Source organism: Neoarius graeffei, chromosome 26 (assembly GCF_027579695.1).
Source record: "Neoarius graeffei isolate fNeoGra1 chromosome 26, fNeoGra1.pri, whole genome shotgun sequence".
Taxonomy (NCBI): Eukaryota; Metazoa; Chordata; class Actinopteri; order Siluriformes; family Ariidae; genus Neoarius; species Neoarius graeffei.
Genome location: NC_083594.1, coordinates 2,264,373 through 2,282,946, shown reverse-complemented (window position 1 = coordinate 2,282,946; position 18,574 = coordinate 2,264,373). Strand labels below are relative to the sequence as shown.

The 18,574-nt window shown below is 42.6% G+C and overlaps 1 protein-coding gene across 3 annotated transcripts in view; it reads right to left on the bottom strand.

Moving 5' to 3' along the window:
- The window catches only part of LOC132874011 (proto-oncogene tyrosine-protein kinase Src-like), a 45,521-nt gene extending 40,453 nt beyond the window's left edge, over positions 1-5,068 (bottom strand). For 2 of the 3 annotated variants that reach the window (XR_009651620.1, XM_060909870.1), the window contains exon 1: positions 4,660-5,068. The gene's annotated coding sequence lies outside the window, so the exon portion shown is untranslated. Of the gene's footprint in view, positions 1-703; positions 780-4,659 lie in introns of those variants that run through there. The other variant, XM_060909871.1, reaches the window with a different exon arrangement.
- Between the last annotated feature and the right edge of the window lie 13,506 nt (positions 5,069-18,574).

The window sequence follows — 18,574 nt, the reverse complement described above, 5'->3', positions numbered from 1 at the left end:
GATTTCTGTAAAATTAATTGAGAATAATATAAAACATTACAATTCTAATTTTTAATAGCAATTAAAATGCAAATCTGGACACTTCAGTTGCTTGTATCAATATATTTATTTTATAAATGGTCAAGCTACTACATGTATTCACAAAAACTAGAACCCATCATCTTCACCAAAACATCAATCGAGAATGGAACAGATTTCAGAACAAGCACCATATAAATAGACAAGCATACATTTTAATTATGACTTTTTTTCTAAAACTTATGCTTAGACCTTCATTTAGACCTCAAAGCTAATTTTAAATAATTAAGACGAGCAGAAGTTTTATTTCCTTCAAGCATTTATTTCTTCTTTCTTATTCATTTCTTCTTTCTACGTTTACTTAAACTGAGTAAAAAAAAATACCCAGAGGTTAATTTATCACAATTTCTATTACCGTTTATAAAATAATAATAAATCTTACATATTTTTGCTAATATTCAAGCTGTTTTACTTGCCAAGATTATTTGTTGTGTAAAAACAGACCTCACACTGAACACCGCGTTTCGAAACACGGTGTCCGATTTTTTTTTAAAGCAAGCATAGTCATGATTTTCGTTCTTAAACTTATATACACGTCTGTAGGTTAGAGAAAAAACAGTGATGAAAGACGGAAAATAACAACCTTCTCTTATTCGAAATGTGGACAAACTGGAATTAACCACACCTTAAATAACAGTCCAGGAATGAACGTGGAAGTGAAAACCTTCACGCATCTTTTCAGCTCCTGATTACAAAACATAACAAATAATAAAGAAAATGCTATAATGGTGAGACAATCAAAACTGTCTGACAAAACATTTAAGTTTTTTTTTTCTTTAATAATTCTTTGTTGAGATGTTAAAAAAAATCCTTAAACCCATGTTGCTCTCATTTAAGACAAGTGATAAGTGTGTCACAATTTTTGGGACAGCAAAGCCAATACTAAAACACACAGAGCACAAGGAACGCTGTTGAGACACGGAGAGTGAAACAGAGTTTTTTGGAATGCAGAACACACACACCCTGACAAGTCCGGACTCTTCCAACACACGCCCTACACGGAGCCAACACAGGCCTCATGGTGGGTGTTGCCACGACCATTTGTTGTAATCTGACTAAACCAGGATTGCCCAAAAGGTGCAGACTCACGCTCTTGCAGCAAACCAAACCAAACACGAGTAGCAGATATCTAAAACAATGCCCGAAAAAATTTCAGTCTGTAGAATGTACACTGAAAAGGATTCCAATCATTTCTAGCATAAAATACAGCCTTCGGACCAATACACACCGTAAACGTGGGAATTCTAAGAACGGAATCATATAGTGATTACTGTAATAATGCAAAGAAAGCTCGCCTGGTGAACTTTAAAATTTTCATTTATCATCTCTACCTAAAATTAATTACCTTTAAAAATATTTTTAATCAAGATACAATTTCTTGGGTGTGAACAGAAGAAGTGGTGACACGAGCCCCTTTCACATCAGAACCCCGGTAAAAACAAAATGTTATAGAGAACAAATTTTCATTCACACTCAGTCTTCCATAACGGTAAAGTAACGGGTGTCACGTTTTCCCATCTGAGTGAATTTAATGGGATGCGATGGCACGTGAACTTCTGCAAGACGTGTAAAGCATACGAGACCAGATCATAATTCATGAGGCTGCAAGTCCTCATTTTTTGTGAAACGCCACATGCTGAGACATTTGCTAGTTTGTTAGCAGCATGGCACCATTCGAGCTGCATCACGTCTCTGTTCAGAGGGGGTCTGAAGATTTGTTTTGTTCAAGCAAATGCTATTCATAACAGCTTTGATTTGTACAGTGTCTTGCAAAAGTATTCACCCCCCCTTGGTGTTTTTCCTGTTTTGTTGCATTACAAGCTGGAATTAAAATGGATTTTTGGAGGGTTAGCACCATTTGATTTACACAACATGCCGACCGTTTTAAAGGTGCGCATTGTTGTTTTATTGTGACACAAACAATAATTAAGATGAAAAAACAGAAATCTGGAGTGTGTATAAGTATTCACCCCCTTTCATATGAAACCCCTAAATAAGAGCTGCTCCAACCAATTCACTTCATAAGTCACAATTAGTTGATTAAGATCCACCTGTGTGCAATCAAAGTGTCACATGATCTGTCACATGATGTCTGTATAAATCAACCTGTTCTGGAAGGACCCTGACTCTGCAACACTACTAAGCAAACAACATGAAAACCAAGGAGCCTCCAAACAGGTCAGAGACAAAGTTGTGGAGAAGTATAGATCAGGGTTGGGTTATAAAAAATATCCAAAACTTTGAATATCCCACGAAGGACCATTAAATCCATTATAGCAAGATGGAAAGAATGTGGCACCACTACAAACCTGACAAGAGAAGGTATCGCCCACCAAAACTCACAGACCAGGCAAGGAGGACATTAATCAGAGATGCAACAAAGACACCAAAGATAACACTGAAGGAGCTGCAAAGAGCCACAGTGGAGATGGGAGTATCTGTCCATAGGACCACTTTAAGCCATACACTCCACAGAGTGGGCGGGGCTTTATGGAAGAGTGGCCAGAAAAAAAGCCATTGCTTAAGAAAACATGTTTGGAGTTTGCCCAACAGCATGTGGCAGACTCCCCAAACACATGGAAGAAGATTCTCTGGTCAAATGAGACTAAACTTAATCTTTTTGGCCATCGTGGGAAATGCCACATGTGGTGCAAATCCCCAACACCCTGAGAACACCATTCCTACAGTGAAGCATGGTGGTGGCATCATCATGCTGTGGGGATGTTTTTGATCTGTTGGGACAGGAAAGCTGGTCAGGACTGAAGGAAAGATGGATGGCACTAAATACAGGGCAATTCTGGAGGAAAACCTGTTTGATTCAGCCAGAGGTTTGAGACTTGGATGAAGGTTCACATTCCAGCAGGACAATGACCCTAAATGTACTGCTAAAGCTACGCTGGAGTGGTTTAAAGGGAAACATTTAAATGTCTTGGAATGGCTGAGTCAAAGCCCAGACCTCAATCCAATTGAGAATCTGTGGCATAACTTGAAGACTGCTGTACACCAACACAACCTGTCTAACTTGAAGGAGTTGGAGCAGTTTTGCCTTGAGGAATGGACAAAAATCCCAGTGGCTAGATGTGCTAAGCTAATAGAGACACACCCCAAGAGACTTGCAGCTGGAACTGCAGCAAAAGGTGGCTCTACAAAGGGGTTTGAGTACCTATGCACACTCCAGATTTCTGGGGGTTTTTTTTAGCTTATTGTTTGTGTCACAATAAAACAACAATGTGCCCCTTTAAAGTGGTCGGCGTGTTGTGTAGCTCAAATGGTGCTCACCCTCCAAAAATCCATTTTAATTCCAGCTTGTAATGCGACAAAACAGGACAAACACCAAGGGGGGTGAATACTTTTGCAAGACACTGTACAAGTGTATTTCTACGATACAAAGGAATTTGTACGCAGATCTGAAAATCACTGCATCGTCAATTACATCATCGACAGAAATATCAACATGTTAATCCAATGGTTCCAATTCCCACTGGAGCCGCAACAAAAGATTACCGTTAATGTTCCGGGTCACCGGTTACTCGAGTAATGTTTGGCCGTTCCTGTTTCACTCCCACTGAAACACGACACCATGACAGCAGAATCGATTCCAGTGCGAGTGTGAATAAAGTAATACATTAACTTTTTTTTTTTACTGAGCATGTGCTGACCATTTTTGGAAACGAACCAATCGGTGGCTTATATTTACTTAAAATGAACAAATTCTGAAAAAAAACCACCCTTTCCATCTCCTGTAAGTAAAGCTCTTCTGCAGGACACTGTAACTTTTCCTCCAGGATGTGACAGGCCGTAAAGGTGACCACCTTCCTGACTGGGACAGTCCTTAGAAGACACGCCCTTTGATCTGTTTTTATTCAGGGAAGCAGTTCTCTGTTCCTGGTGAGGAAGTGGTCCGAACCAAAGATGACAGAAATGCACAAATTGTGTCAGCTCGTATGGACTGATCTGTTCGTGAAGAGAATGTGCTCAGTGTCAGAAGCAGGTCTGACAGATGAAGATGGAGTACATGGTGTGCTAACACATTTTAAAGACAAGCGCGCCCACACACACACACACACACACACACACACGGACAGCGAGGCCTAGAATAAATGAAACATGAATGACGAGTAGAAAGTCCCGATAGGAAAAATGTAACAAGCCGCACATGCTTTAAGACAGCAATGTGACATGCTACTCGTGTGTGTGTGTGTGTGTGTGTGTGTGTTCGGTGGCAAGGAGATGTAAACAATCCTAGACACCAAAAATCCAACCCCATCAATACAGTATGCAGGTTTCATACATGTAGAGACAAGATCAGATTATAATTTTTTAATGAATGAGCAGGGTTTTTTTTTTGGAACGATACACACCGTTCTGTAGCTTGAACTCATTCTCAGTGAACACACACACACACACAGACACACACAGACACACACACCAGTGTGATGACAAATGTGCTTTAAAGCGTGTGAGAAGACTGAAAAAGCACCAGGTCCTCACTGGCTGTTGATTTGTCTGGGTCTCCACTTTGCGTCTTACCCGTGTGTGTGTGTGTGTGAAATAAAGCCAAATATCCACATGTTTACTCGCCTGAGTGACTGGATGGTTTCTCCCCCGATCAGAGACACACACCGGCTGTCATTAAAGCCCCCTGTGGCTCTGTGCAGAGTTTCAGATCAGATCCCGCAGAATTAAAAGAGAAATGTGGTTCAGTCCCGGCCGCTGTTAGGAGGTCCTGAGGGGAAGCGACTCACACGCACTCCGACTCTGATCCACACACACATCGTTTCAAAAAGAAACAAAAGACACAAACGCGCTCAGAGCAGCAGTGGGACTAAACCGCAGCAGTGGGACTAAACCGCAGCAGCGCCACTGAGATTAAAACCCAAAACCTGCTCTGCTCTGCTCTGCGCGGCCGGATCTCGGGTTTGTGAATCAGCAGCAGCGACGTAAACGCTCCCGTGAACGTTAAAAAAAGAAAAAAAGAAAGAAAGAAGGAAAAAAAAAAGAAATGCTCGTGATGCGCGCTCCCGACGCTGCGCACATGCGCGCCGCCCTGTGTTGTGTGTCGCGCGCACGTAACAGTACGTCATAATCCCAGTTTCTTTCTGTTCCAAGTTCCATGTGGAAACAGACAGATAGATAGATAGATAGATAGATAGATAGATAGATAGATAGATAGATAGATAGATAGATAGATAGACTACCATTCAAAAGTTTGGGGTCACCCAGACAATTTTGTGTTTTCCATGAAAAGTCACACTTTTATTTCCCACCATAAGTTGTAAAATGAATAGAAAATCTAGTCAAGACATTTTTCTGGCCATTTTGAGCATTTAATCGACCCCACAAATGTGATGCTCCAGAAACTCAATCTGCTCAAAGGAAGGTCAGTTTTATAGCTTCTCTAAAGAGCTCAACTGTTTTCAGCTGTGCTAACATGATTGTACAAGGGTTTTCTAATCATCCATTAGCCTTCTGAGGCAATGAGCAAACACATTGTACCATTAGAACACTGGAGTGAGAGTTGCTGGAAATGGGCCTCTATACACCTATGGAGATATTGCACCAAAAACCACACATTTGCAGCTAGAATAGTCATTTAGCACATTAGCAATGTATAGAGTGGATTTCTGATTAGTTTAAAGTGATCTTCATTGAAAAGAACAGTGCTTTTCTTTCAAAAATAAGGACATTTCAAAGTGACCCCAAACTTTTGAACGGTAGTGTAGATAGATACTTTATTAATCCCAGAGGGGAATTCAAGGTATCCACTAACATTTCCGCATTGCACAAGATCAATACAAAAACTAAATAGCATTATACGTATAAAATACAAAAAACAAAATACCAAAAGAAATAAAACATTACCAATAAGAGCAAGTAATAAAATAACCAGTCACAGTGCAAATAAGCGTGTAATGAGCAGTGCAAATACTTTGTGGACAGTTACATACCGGTACATGTGCAGTGTGTTTAGTGGTATAGAAGAAGAAACCTTTATTTGTCACATGCACACTTCAAGTACAGTGAAATTCATCCTCTGCATTTAACCCATCTGAAGCAGTGAACACACACACACACACACACACACACACACACACACACACACACACACAGAGCAGTGGGCAACCACACCAGAGCGCCCGGGGAGCAGTCAGGGGTTCGGTACCTCGCTCAAGGGCACCTCAGCCCAAGGCCACCCCACGTCAACCTACTGGACGTCTTTGGACTGTGGGGGAAACCGGAGCACCCGGAGGAAACCCACGCAGACACGGGGAGAACATGCAAACTCCACACAGAAAGGCCCTCGCCGGCCACGGGGCTCGAACCCAGAACCTTCTTGCTGTGAGGTGACAGTGCTAACCACTACACCACTGTGCCACCTTTATACGGTAGAGAAAAAGCATAGTATATTACATGATAGGCATAGTTAAAGTATATATCAGTACATATAGCATATGTAATAGTGTAATAATATATAATATTAAGTTAATATATAAATATTAAGGGCGGCACGGTGGTGTAGTGGTTAGCGCTGTCGCCTCACAGCAAGAAGGTCCGGGTTCGAGCCCCGTGGCCGGCGAGGGCCTTTCTGTGTGGAGTTTGCATGTTCTCCCCGTGTCCGCGTGGGTTTCCTCCGGGTGCTCCGGTTTCCCCCACAGTCCAAAGACATGCAGGTTAGGTTAACTGGTGACTCTAAATTGAGCGTAGGTGTGAATGTGAGTGTGAATGGTTGTCTGTGTCTATGTGTCAGCCCTGTGATGACCTGGTGACTTGTCCAGGTTGAACCCCGCCTTTCGCCCGTAGTCAGCTGGGATAGGATCCAGCTCGCCTGCGACCCTGTAGAACAGGATAAAGCGGCTACAGATAATGAAATGGGATGATATATATGTATAACATATAAGTAAGTAGGTACATAACAGTATATAATAATAAAGTATATAATAAGGTAAAGTACAACATACCAGCTTATCTACAAATATCTGTATTTATTTTTTTTGTGGTGCAGTTTCCATCAAATCCTGCGCTCTGATTGGCTGGCGAGCGGGTCCATATCCTACGGTGCGCACCCCAGTTACGGACCCCGGTTTGCTAACATTTATCTTTTTTATAAGATTTATTTACAACCCCGATTCCAAAAAAGTTGGGACAAAGTACAAATTGTAAATAAAAACGGAGTGCAATAATTTACAAATCTCAAAAACTGATATTGTATTCACAATAGAACATAGACAACATATCAAATGTCGAAAGTGAGACATTTTGAAATTTCATGGCAAATATTGGCTCATTTGAAATTTCATGACAGCAACACATCTCAAAAAAGTTAGGACAGGGGCAATAAGAGGCTGGAAAAGTTAAAGGTACAAAAAAGGAACAGCTGGAGGACCAAATTGCAACTCATTAGGTCAATTGGCAATAGGTCATTAACATGACTGGGTATAAAAAGAGCATCTTGGAGTGGCAGCGGCTCTCAGAAGTAAAGCTGGGAAGAGGATCACCAATCCCCCTAATTCTGCGCCGACAAATAGTGGAGCAATATCAGAAAGGAGTTCGACAGTGTAAAATTGCAAAGAGTTTGAACATATCATCATCTACAGTGCATAATATCATCAAAAGATTCAGAGAATCTGGAAGAATCTCTGTGCGTAAGGGTCAAGGCCAGAAAACCATACTGGGTGGCCGTGATCTTCGGGCCCTTAGACGGCACTGCATCACATACAGGCATGCTTCTGTATTGGAAATCACAAAATGGGCTCAGGAATATTTCCAGAGAACATTATCTGTGAACACAATTCACCGTGCCATCCACCGTTGCCAGCTAAAACTCTATAGTTCAAAGAAGAAGCCGTATCTAAACATGATCCAGAAGCGCAGACGTCTTCTCTGGGCCAAGGCTCATTTAAAATGGACTGTGGCAAAGTGGAAAACTGTTCTGTGGTCAGACGAATCAAAATTTGAAGTTCTTTATGGAAATCAGGGACGCCGTGTCATTCGGACTAAAGAGGAGAAGGGCGACCCAAGTTTTTATCAGCGCTCAGTTCAGAAGCCTGCATCTCTGATGGTATGGGGTTGCATTAGTGCGTGTGGCATGGGCAGCTTACACATCTGGAAAGACACCATCAATGCTGAAAGGTATATCCAGGTTCTAGAGCAACATATGCTCCCATCCAGACGACGTCTCTTTCAGGGAAGACCTTGCATTTTCCAACATGACAATGCCAAACCACATACTGCATCAATTACAGCATCACGGCTGCGTAGAAGAAGGGTCCGGGTACTGAACTGGCCAGCCTGCAGTCCAGATCTTTCACCCATAGAAAACATTTGGCGCATCATAAAACGGAAGATACGACAAAAAAGACCTAAGACAGTTGAGCAACTAGAATCCTACATTAGACAAGAATGGGTTAACATCTCATTCATCTCATTATCTCAAGCTGCTTTATCCTTCTACAGGGTCGCAGGCAAGCTGGAGCCTATCCCAGCTGACTACGGGCGAAAGGCAGGGTTCACCCTGGACAAGTCGCCAGGTCATCACAGGGCTGACACATAGACACAGACAACCATTCACACTCACATTCACACCTACGCTCAATTTAGAGTCACCAGTTAACCTAACCTGCATGTGTTTGGACTGTGGAGGAAACCGGAGCACCCAGAGGAAACCCACGTGGACACGGGGAGAACATGCAAACTCCGCACAGAAAGGCCCTCGCCGGCCCCGGGGCTCGAACCCAGGACCTTCTTGCTGTGAGGCGACAGCGCTAACCACTACACCACCGTGCCGCCCCTGGGTTAACATTCCTATCCCTAAACTTGAGCAACTTGTCTCCTCAGTCCCCAGACGTTTACAGACTGTTGTAAAGAGAAAAGGGGATGTCTCACAGTGGGAAACATGGCCTTGTCCCAACTTTTTTGAGATGTGTTGTTGTCATGAAATTTAAAATCACCTAATTTTTCTCTTTAAATGATACATTTTCTCAGTTTAAACATTTGATATGTCATCTATGCTCTATTCTGAATAAAATATGGCATTTTGAAACTTCCACAGCATTGCATTCCGTTTTTATTTACAATTTGTACTTTGTCCCAACTTTTTTGGAATCGGGGTTGTATAAGATTTTTATCAAAAACCTTATAAATTTTTGCCAGCATTTCTCAGGAGAATAGCATTAATTTTACAGCATGGATAGTAATAATGACAGTCTTCACAGCGAAAGCGAGTTTTACTACCCTGAGGAAGAATAAATAAAAGAAAACATTTCAGGAGAAAGCTAAAAACCTCTAACTGTTGCAAACTCCAAGCAAAACCATGGCTGAATCCTCTCATCTTATCTCATTATCTCTAGCCACTTTATCCTGTTCTACAGGGTCGCAGGCAAGCTGGAGCCTATCCCAGCTGACTACGGGCGAAAGGCGGGGTACACCCTGGACAAGTCGCCAGGTCATCACAGGGCTGACACATAGACACAGACAACCATTCACACTCACATTCACACCTACGCTCAATTTAGAGTCACCAGTTAACCTAACCTGCATGTCTTTGGACTGTGGGGGAAACCGGAGCACCCGGAGGAAACCCACGCGGACACGGGGAGAACATGCAAACTCCACACAGAAAGGCCCTCGCCGGCCACGGGGCTCGAACCCGGACCTTCTTGCTGTGAGGCGACAGCGCTAACCACTACACCACCGTGCCACCCTGGCTGAATCCTGAATGTAGTTTTTTTCCTGCCATAGAAGTGCACTTGTATACCGAGGAGGAAACCATTTGCATTACAGCCGTTAATGAGGATTCAAAATGGCAGCTCACCTCGGCTCGGCTCGGTTTTCCCTTTCAGGTGCTCTTGTTTTCTGTTAGAATTTGGTAAAGAAAAAATAAATATATTATTTACCAGTTTAAGCTCGGTCCGTATGGTGAAATACCGTGACCTCGGCCTTGAATACTGACCTCAGCCCAGAGGGCCTCGCTCAGTACTTTCAAGACCTCAGTCACGGTATTTCACGATACGGACCTCCCAGCTGGTAAATAACATATATATACCCATCTGTGCATATAATGTACATCTATGTAAGCAGCAGAGAAGTGCAATGGAGATGAAAAGAGCAGTGTAACTAGTCCTGAGTACAGCAGAGTCACAGAGTCTTATTTTTGCTGAGCCGGAAGGAGTTGAACAGTCTAATGGCCTGAGGGACAAAAGACTTCCTGAATCTGTCCGTGGTGCAGGGCAGGGACAACAGTCTGCCACTGAACGAGCTCCTCTGCCTGATGATTGTGGCGTGCAGAGGGTGGTGAACGTTTCCCATGATTAAGAGCAGTTTGCTCAGGGCCCTTTGCTCTGCCACTGATGTAAGGGACTCCAGCTCAGTTCCTGTACGTCATAATCTCAGTTTCTTTCTGTTCCAAGTTCCATGTGTACAACAACTTCAACTGTTTAGAAGACACAAAGGAAATGTTTACTAAATATATTTACTCGTAATTAGTTGTGAGGATTTTTACTGTAACACTAATGTTTATGACTTCACTCTGTTCAGCAGAGAATTATTAGGTCTACTTGTAAGTAACGTTGTACTCAATTGCTGGGTTTTACGTGACGTCACATCCGCCTTATTAATTATTCAAAACTTTATCTGGTGGTCTACGAAAGCTCAGTCGACAAAGTGTTTATACGGACAAGGTGCATCGCTCACATGAAAAACGCCTTACACTTGCGTTGTTTGAATCAATCAAACCGTGAAATTGATAAAAGTTTCTTCAGGGTTCCCCGTGAACTAATAAAAAAGGGTGAATGAACATAGGATTTCACAAAAAGGCGTGGAGGAAGGTGGCTTTTCAGTGAACCTCTCAGTGAAAGCGAAGGGAGCCGGGGCGAAGCATGCTCAAGTTTGCAGTGATCACTGGGTGAAAGGTTTGTATTTCCCTCTCAGCTCTGTCCTTAAGCTGCACTCACAACCCACTGAAAGTGTTTTGGACACACACGGGTCGCACGGTTTGGTAGCTCGCAGACGTGCCGCAGGGTCACGGTGAACCCGGGGAAAAGTTTGGGGGAAGAGTCCGGGCAAAGTACTTGTCAAGTACAGATTGCATGCCTGACTTCCTCGAGGCGTGGGAAAAATAGCACCATTAGCCCGTGGAAAGCGTATATCTGACGCACATGATCAGTGCATGTTCAGTGAGTGTGGAGTGCATGTGACTTGCATTTTACCAGTTTCCTGTGCTACAAGTACAGGCTACACTTGTGAAGCATGCGTGACGCATGTGATTAGCACGTGACAGTCACTCATAACTTGTGTGTGACGCAAGCCAGGAGTGGGTATAAAACCAGCGTGTCTGCAGCATTCTGCATCTGTCTTTCGGCTGAAGAACATTGGATACTTCGCGGGAAAAATTTTCAGTTCAAAGTTTAGAAAATGGGACCCAAGAAGAAGCGAGCAAAAGTGAAGTAACCCAGCCTGAAACAGCAGAGGGGGAGGAGGAGGAAGAATTTGATGATGGTAGCAGCACCGGCGAGCCCTGCATGGACAGGGAGAAGTTTGCCTTCAAGCCGGCAGAAGGCACAGCACCCCGCCAGAGGGATTTCCACAGGTAAATACACACGCTTTAAACATTCATTTCAGTATCTATATGCTTATGTAATTAATATTATATAAGCTGATTTTCAAGTATGTTTCAGTTAACGACGCCCAGAAATGAGGACAGTGCAATCCCATCATCGCTGTCAGGTCATTGCGCCATGCTCAGTGATGAGGACAAGGACATCCCGACACCCCGTCCCATCACTCAGCAGGAGCAGGACAGCAGCTTGGAGTCAGAGTGTGTTTCAGTGCTCAAACTGTTGGGCGATTTAGTTGGGATTTTTTACAGTGTAATAAAATGCGTTATTCCCTTATACTCATGTTTTATTATTTGACGTTTGCATGGTAAATTAGCATACACTCAAATAAAAACAGCAAATGAGGTGGTCTTCTTCCTTTCTACAATGCTACATGTTACACAATCAGTTCCTTGCTTCCTCCCCAATATATATACCCAGAGTCTTGCCCCTTGTGTCGCGTGCAGGTCGTGTGCACTGCGTGTACACCACACATAGGGGTAGAAAGTGAGATGCACTTCTGTCTTGCGTGCCACACAAATAACAAGTGTGGAATACGGCACGTCACTCATACAATGACCTTGCATCACTTGTGCATCTTACTGTCATCGCAAAAAGCCCCTACTAGCCGCGCTGCTGACTTGGTTCAGGTGTACAAAAAGAGTACGGGTCCTGTACGTAGTGTATGCGTTCTTGATTTGTCGCAAGACCTGTAGAATTTGCATGTGCAGGACCAAAAGTCTCCACTGGCAGTCTGTGACCTTCTATGACGCTGAACACACGCAAGTGTCGTGCAAGTCTCAAGCACGGTTTTGCCAAATTTTTTACCGTAGACCACCCGTAGCAGCCCGTACAGTGGGTTGTGAGTGAGGCTTTAGTGTTTGCTATGTGTCATTATTTTACAGTACTTTTTTTAGTCACGAAGTGCTAAAGTCCCCAGCTGTTTCTTTGTTTCCTCCTCACAAAGTCCATATGCATGAAGGTCACGACAAAATTCTTCCCCAGCCGTACAGTCACAATGCGCCCTAATCACTTCTCCGTCTCGTTTAACTAATGGCCCTTTTCCACTACCCTTTTTCAGCTCACTTCAGCTCGCTTCAGCTCACTTCAGTCCGACACGGCTCGCGTTTCGACTATCTAAGAACAGCACGACTCAGCTCGCTTCAGCCCTGCTCAGCCCCCAAAACTCGCACGGTTTTGGAGTGGGGCTGAAGTGAGCCAAACCGAGCCGAGTGGGGCTAGGGGCGTGAGGAGACACTCCCCTGTGCACTGATTGGTGAGGAGGAGTGTCCTCACATGCCCACACATGCCCCGCGAGCACGCTGGGATCTCTAAACACTGTAAACCCGGAAGAAGGAGAATTACGAATTACGAGAATTATGAAGCCTTATGCGCCTCGCCTCATCTATACGCTCTTGCCAGTATCTGTTGGCGTTGTCGGTGACAACAAGCCACAGCACCAAGACCAGCAACACTAACGACTCCATGTCCTCCATGTTTATTGTTTACTCTCCGGGTCGTGAGACTACCGCTTAAAAGATCACTGATGTCACTGTTTGCGCCGCCTAACGACATCACCTGACGTCCACCCACTTTTGCTAACTCCACCCAATGTGTCCACCCACTTCCAGCCAGCACGGTTCAGCGCGCTTGTTGTCGAAATGCAACTCCAGCAGCCCCGCTCAGCTCGACTCAGCCCAACTCAGCACGGCACGGCTCAGCCCGACTCAGCCGCGTTGGTAGTGGAAAAGCGGCATAAGATCCAGGTCTTTAAAGGGGTTTCTGATGATCTTTGTGAATGATTTAGCTGAGAGATAAGAGCCAACACAAGTAAGAATCAAGCGAACTGTTGTTTGTTTAAACTTCAACTTGCAGCGCTTCGTTGTAAAGACGTGAACGAAAAGCTTAAAAAAACAAACACACACGGGCAAAAACAATCCAGGATTCATTCAGCAATGATTTGATCCCGAGGTCCTTTACCCAGCCACATACAAAAAAGCTGTAAGCCTCTGTACTCTTCCATGCTTTCATCTGTTTTGTGGTGTAGAAGGACGTCTGCAACACCAGATAGTTCGAGACGTCGGGGAACTCAACTGAAAGGTAGTTTTCCAGATCCTATGACAAATCCTTCTTCCCCAGACTGTAGGGGTCGATTCCATTGCACATAGCAATCTTCTGAATATATCTAAAGCCAGCAGTGGCTTCTAGATTACGAGCGTACTCTGATAAGTTATCGCTAGTTGTTTGCACTACGGCAGCCATTTTGGTTTGCTCGACCACCAGCTATTTTACCCGAAGTGAAATCACTAAGAAAAGTCACGTGACTGAAACCCAAGAATACTCAAGACCAGTCTCGAGATTGCTTTGTGAAGATCTCAGCCTCGTCTCGGAATCAACCACAGTGTTACTGGGTCTTGTCTCGGTCTCGGATGTAGAGACTCAGGATTTTATTTCAAAACTGGTCAAGACCACAACTGTGGAGACTTCATTAAATTGTCTGATTTATTTGTTAACATTGTTACTGTGATTGGATATAAAACTTCCTGCTTCAAATGCAACCAATAACGTCATTCATTACTAATTTAAAATTTTCTTCCTGTTAACAGCCATCACCCCTCCCCCACCCCCTTCACACCCACTGGTCTGGTTCTGGTCTTGACTCGGTCTCGCCCTGCCTTGGTCTCGGTCTTGACTTGAGCTCAACCCTTCAAACTCTGGGTCTTGACGGTCTCTGCTCTTGGTCATGACTTGATCTCAGTTTAGGGGTTTCGACTACAACACTATTTATAAGGACTGTGTATTAATTACAGATCCACATTCTGATGAACAGTTCTGTACAAAAGTCTTAGACACATGCAAAGAAATGCTGTAGAGAAAAGATGCCTTCAGAAATCTCATCTCATCTCATTATCTCTAACTGCTTTATCCTGTTCTACAGGGTTGCAGGCGAGCTGGATCCTATCCCAGCTGACTACGGGCGAAAGGCGGGGTTCACCCTGGACAAGTCGCCAGGTCATCACAGGGCTGACACATAGACACAGACAACCATTCACACTCACATTCACACCTACGCTCAATTTAGAGTCACCAGTTAACCTAACCTGCATGTCTTTGGACTGTGGGGGAAACCGGAGCACCCGGAGGAAACCCACGCGGACACGGGGAGAACATGCAAACTCCGCACAGAAAGGCCCTCGCCGGCCACGGGGCTCAAACCCGGACCTTCTTGCTGTGAGGCGACAGCGCTAACCACTACACCACTGTGCCGCCCCGCCTTCAGAAATAATGAAATTAAAAGTGTCTATATTTTAAAAAATACTATAAAGAGCAGTAAACAGTAATAAATGAAACAAAGTCAGTATTTGGTGTGACGATAATTTGCTTCGTCTCAGGTACGCTGTGTGCAGGTTCATAAGGAACTGAGCTGTATGTTTACATTTTACTTGCAGAAATCTTACAGAACCAGCTTCAGTTCTTCTGGACACTTTGTCGCACTCGCTTCTTATTTTTGCAGCAGCAGCCTTCATTACGTTTGTTTTTGTCTGAAAAGTGTCTCTGACCTAATTCATTGTTTTCTGTCCTGACGTGCGAACATCTTTCTGTAACGTTTAATTTTGTGCTGGAAAACTAATGTTTGGGAAACTTTTATTTTGTACTGAAGTCATAAAATAAAAATCTATAACAATGTTTGTAGTAAAAAATGGGAGCCTAAGACTTTTGCACAGCGCTGTAATTTGAACTGATATACAGTATATGTCCATTTTTGTCACCTGAAAGACAATAAAGAAGGAATAAATGTTTTCGTATATCTGTATCTCTTTGCGGATGACAGCAAACTTTACCAGCCTATAGACTCTGTAAGTTCTCCGGCCTTGTTGCAGTCTGACCTAGATGGTTTACATTTATGGAGCAGTGATCATAGGATGACATTTAACACCACTAAATGTAAAGTTTTGCGTATGTCCAAGCGAAGATCTTGTAGAAGGCCCCTCAACACATATCATCTTGGCGAGGAAGTATTATTGTACTCTCCTGAAACCTCTGATTTGGGCGTATCTGGCTCTGGCAACTGCACATGGAATAGTCATATTGAGCAGATGTGTGCGAAGGCGAATAGGGTACTTGGGCTAGTGAAGAGGCTGTGTGGCAGGGACATTCGTGACGTCCAGACGAGAAAGTTGTTATATACGGCGCTTGTCAGGCCGTTACTAGAATATTCATCAAGTGTGTGGTCACCTTATTCAGTAAAGCATCGCAGACTGATAGAGAACATTCAGGCGTGCCACTAAATTCATATTGAACTATCCTCCAAGAGAAGTCAGTTATATTAATAGATTAGTCCAGCTTAACTTACTACCTCTTGATTTTCGTAGACAAATGCATGATTTAGTTCTCCTGTTTAAGTATAAAACTGGGATTGTTACTAGTAATTTTGGACGTTTCATTCAAACTGCCACTCGGCATTATAATACCCGTAATTTTCATCAAGCCAACTTTGACCTAATTTCTAGGCACAATCAGGAATGCTACTGTAATAGCTATTTTCCTAGGATTGTTAAGTTGTGGAATAGCTTACCTAATATACTTAAGTCTAGCCAGGATCTCTTGTGGTTTAGAATCCATCTAAACAACCACTTTAGAGGTTTACTACAAACCTATAGCCCGCCATGATTTGTCAATTATTATGTATACTTCCTTTTTTTCTCTTAATTTTAGTGCTGTCAAAAATGTCGCGTTATTAACTCGTTAACTTGACTCAATTTTAACGGCGATAATTTTTTTATTGCGAGATTAACGCTCTGTGACATGATGTAGGTTTTTCATAAGCTTTTGAAATTGCCAGGAACTTGGAACAGAGACTTTGCTTAGAAAAACGATAGCAGCTAGACTGTAATGCCACGCCCCGCACAGCCAGAGTCCTCTGCCCTCCTCCCCCCCCCCCCCCAAGGAATCAGCGCGGGCAGGGCGCGCTAGTAGAGATGGGATTTATGGCTCTTTGATGGGATCCGCATCTTTGTGATCCGTTCTTTGAAAAGAGCCGTTCAAAAGACTGGCTCATTTGGCTCTTTTTAAATATTTATTCAGTTTTAAGAAGCCAGATCCCTCTGAACTGTAAACTCAATGCTATCCCAGAAATCCTTCCTGTAATATGCAAATTTGGCCGCCTCTGATTGGACAGCGCGACGCATCAACAGGCAGAAAGTATAAAAGTACAAAATGTGTTAAGTGAGCTGAAACAGTAAAGATCAGATTCAATGCAATATTTATCAACGAACAACTTAAAGTTAATATAATAGTGTACTTTATATTATAATCAAGCATGTCAAGCCTACCGTCACTGTGTAACCTGTCTCTCTGATTAGAGTTGTAGACTAACTCAAGCAGTAGATCACTTCACTCATGGTTCTTTTGCTAGCCCCGGTGCTCGGCTTAGGTTTCACTTTGCAGTGGCTGTGTCAAGACGTGTTATGCTTTGCAATAAAAAAAAAAACATTGGTACAAAGCAAGCCCATTCACATTTTTATGCTGATAAGAGAATTACAATGGTTTTTCATGTGACAAAAATGTGCGATTAAATTGCAATTAATCGCGAGTTAACTATGACAGTTGCGACATTAATCGCGATTAAATATTTTAATCGCTTGACAGCACTACTTAATTTATTATGTAAGTTTAATTTTAATCCCTGTATGATTTTTTTTTAAATATATACTCTTTTGAGCTTAGGGGATACGTTGCAATTGGGGCTCCGCCCTGTTCGTCTCTCCGGTCACGCTTTACTATTGTTATGGTTTTTTTTTTATTATATGTAAATTTGTGTATATATTTTTTGTGACAAATTACAGTAAACTAAACTAAACTAGCATAGATTTCCCACAGTAACTACATTAAGACAAAGTGTACAATGTTCGAACGCCTCTCCTGTCACACACAACTGTAACATTGATTTGTTATGCTACACAACGATGAAGCCCAGAAGTGAAATCGACATTTCATTTATACAGTATATATTTTTCTGAACAGTTATTGGTCATAGATATTTGATGAAAGCCGTCACTAATGTACGCGATGGTGAGAACTGAATTCATTCGTCAGTTGCATCAGAAACCCCAGGCTTTGTTTCTGCATGGTGTTAGTCATGTGCTCACAGTGCCCTTTTTATTATAGTGTTTTGATTCGAGATCTTTCAGCCCGATAGTGAACTTTATATTCACATGTAGTGCACAAATCGTGCACAGACTGCACTCTGAGACAAATGAAAAAGATTATAAAACAGCAAATTAAAAGTTATAAGAGTATCAAGTACTGACGGTACGACTGTTCTGTTTTGAAAACTTTACTGTTTAATTTTAAATTTTTACTGTACAACATGCAGTATTGAATCATAAAGTAGCCTTTATTTCATACCAATGAGTCATTTCTGTAAATATTTACATATAAACATTGTGTATGACTCGATCTGATTACTGGGGAAAATACAGACTACACCGAGCAACAGATTTTTTTCTTTCTGTTAAAATTATTGCAGGTAATTTTATTCGTAATGAGTTCGATGTTGAGATGCTCAGGCTGCAGTTCATGGCCTAAGGAGGATAATCTACTATTTGAAGCAGTTATGACACAACTACAGTATTTACAACTGTGCATTCAGACATTTGAATTTGAAAACAGTGCATCCTAGTGTCCGGAGGATTCATTACAGGATGTTATAATAATGTGTGTACAGAAATATTTATACATACAGTAAAGTACATCACAAATATCAAATATAAGAACCCATTTGATTTGTGACATCTGCTAGCTTGTTACTTATTAGCAGTGTCTGGACATAACACACTTTAATATTCTCCATAAGACATCTTTAATCATCTTCTGGTCACATATGTCTAATTTTAGCTGTAAAT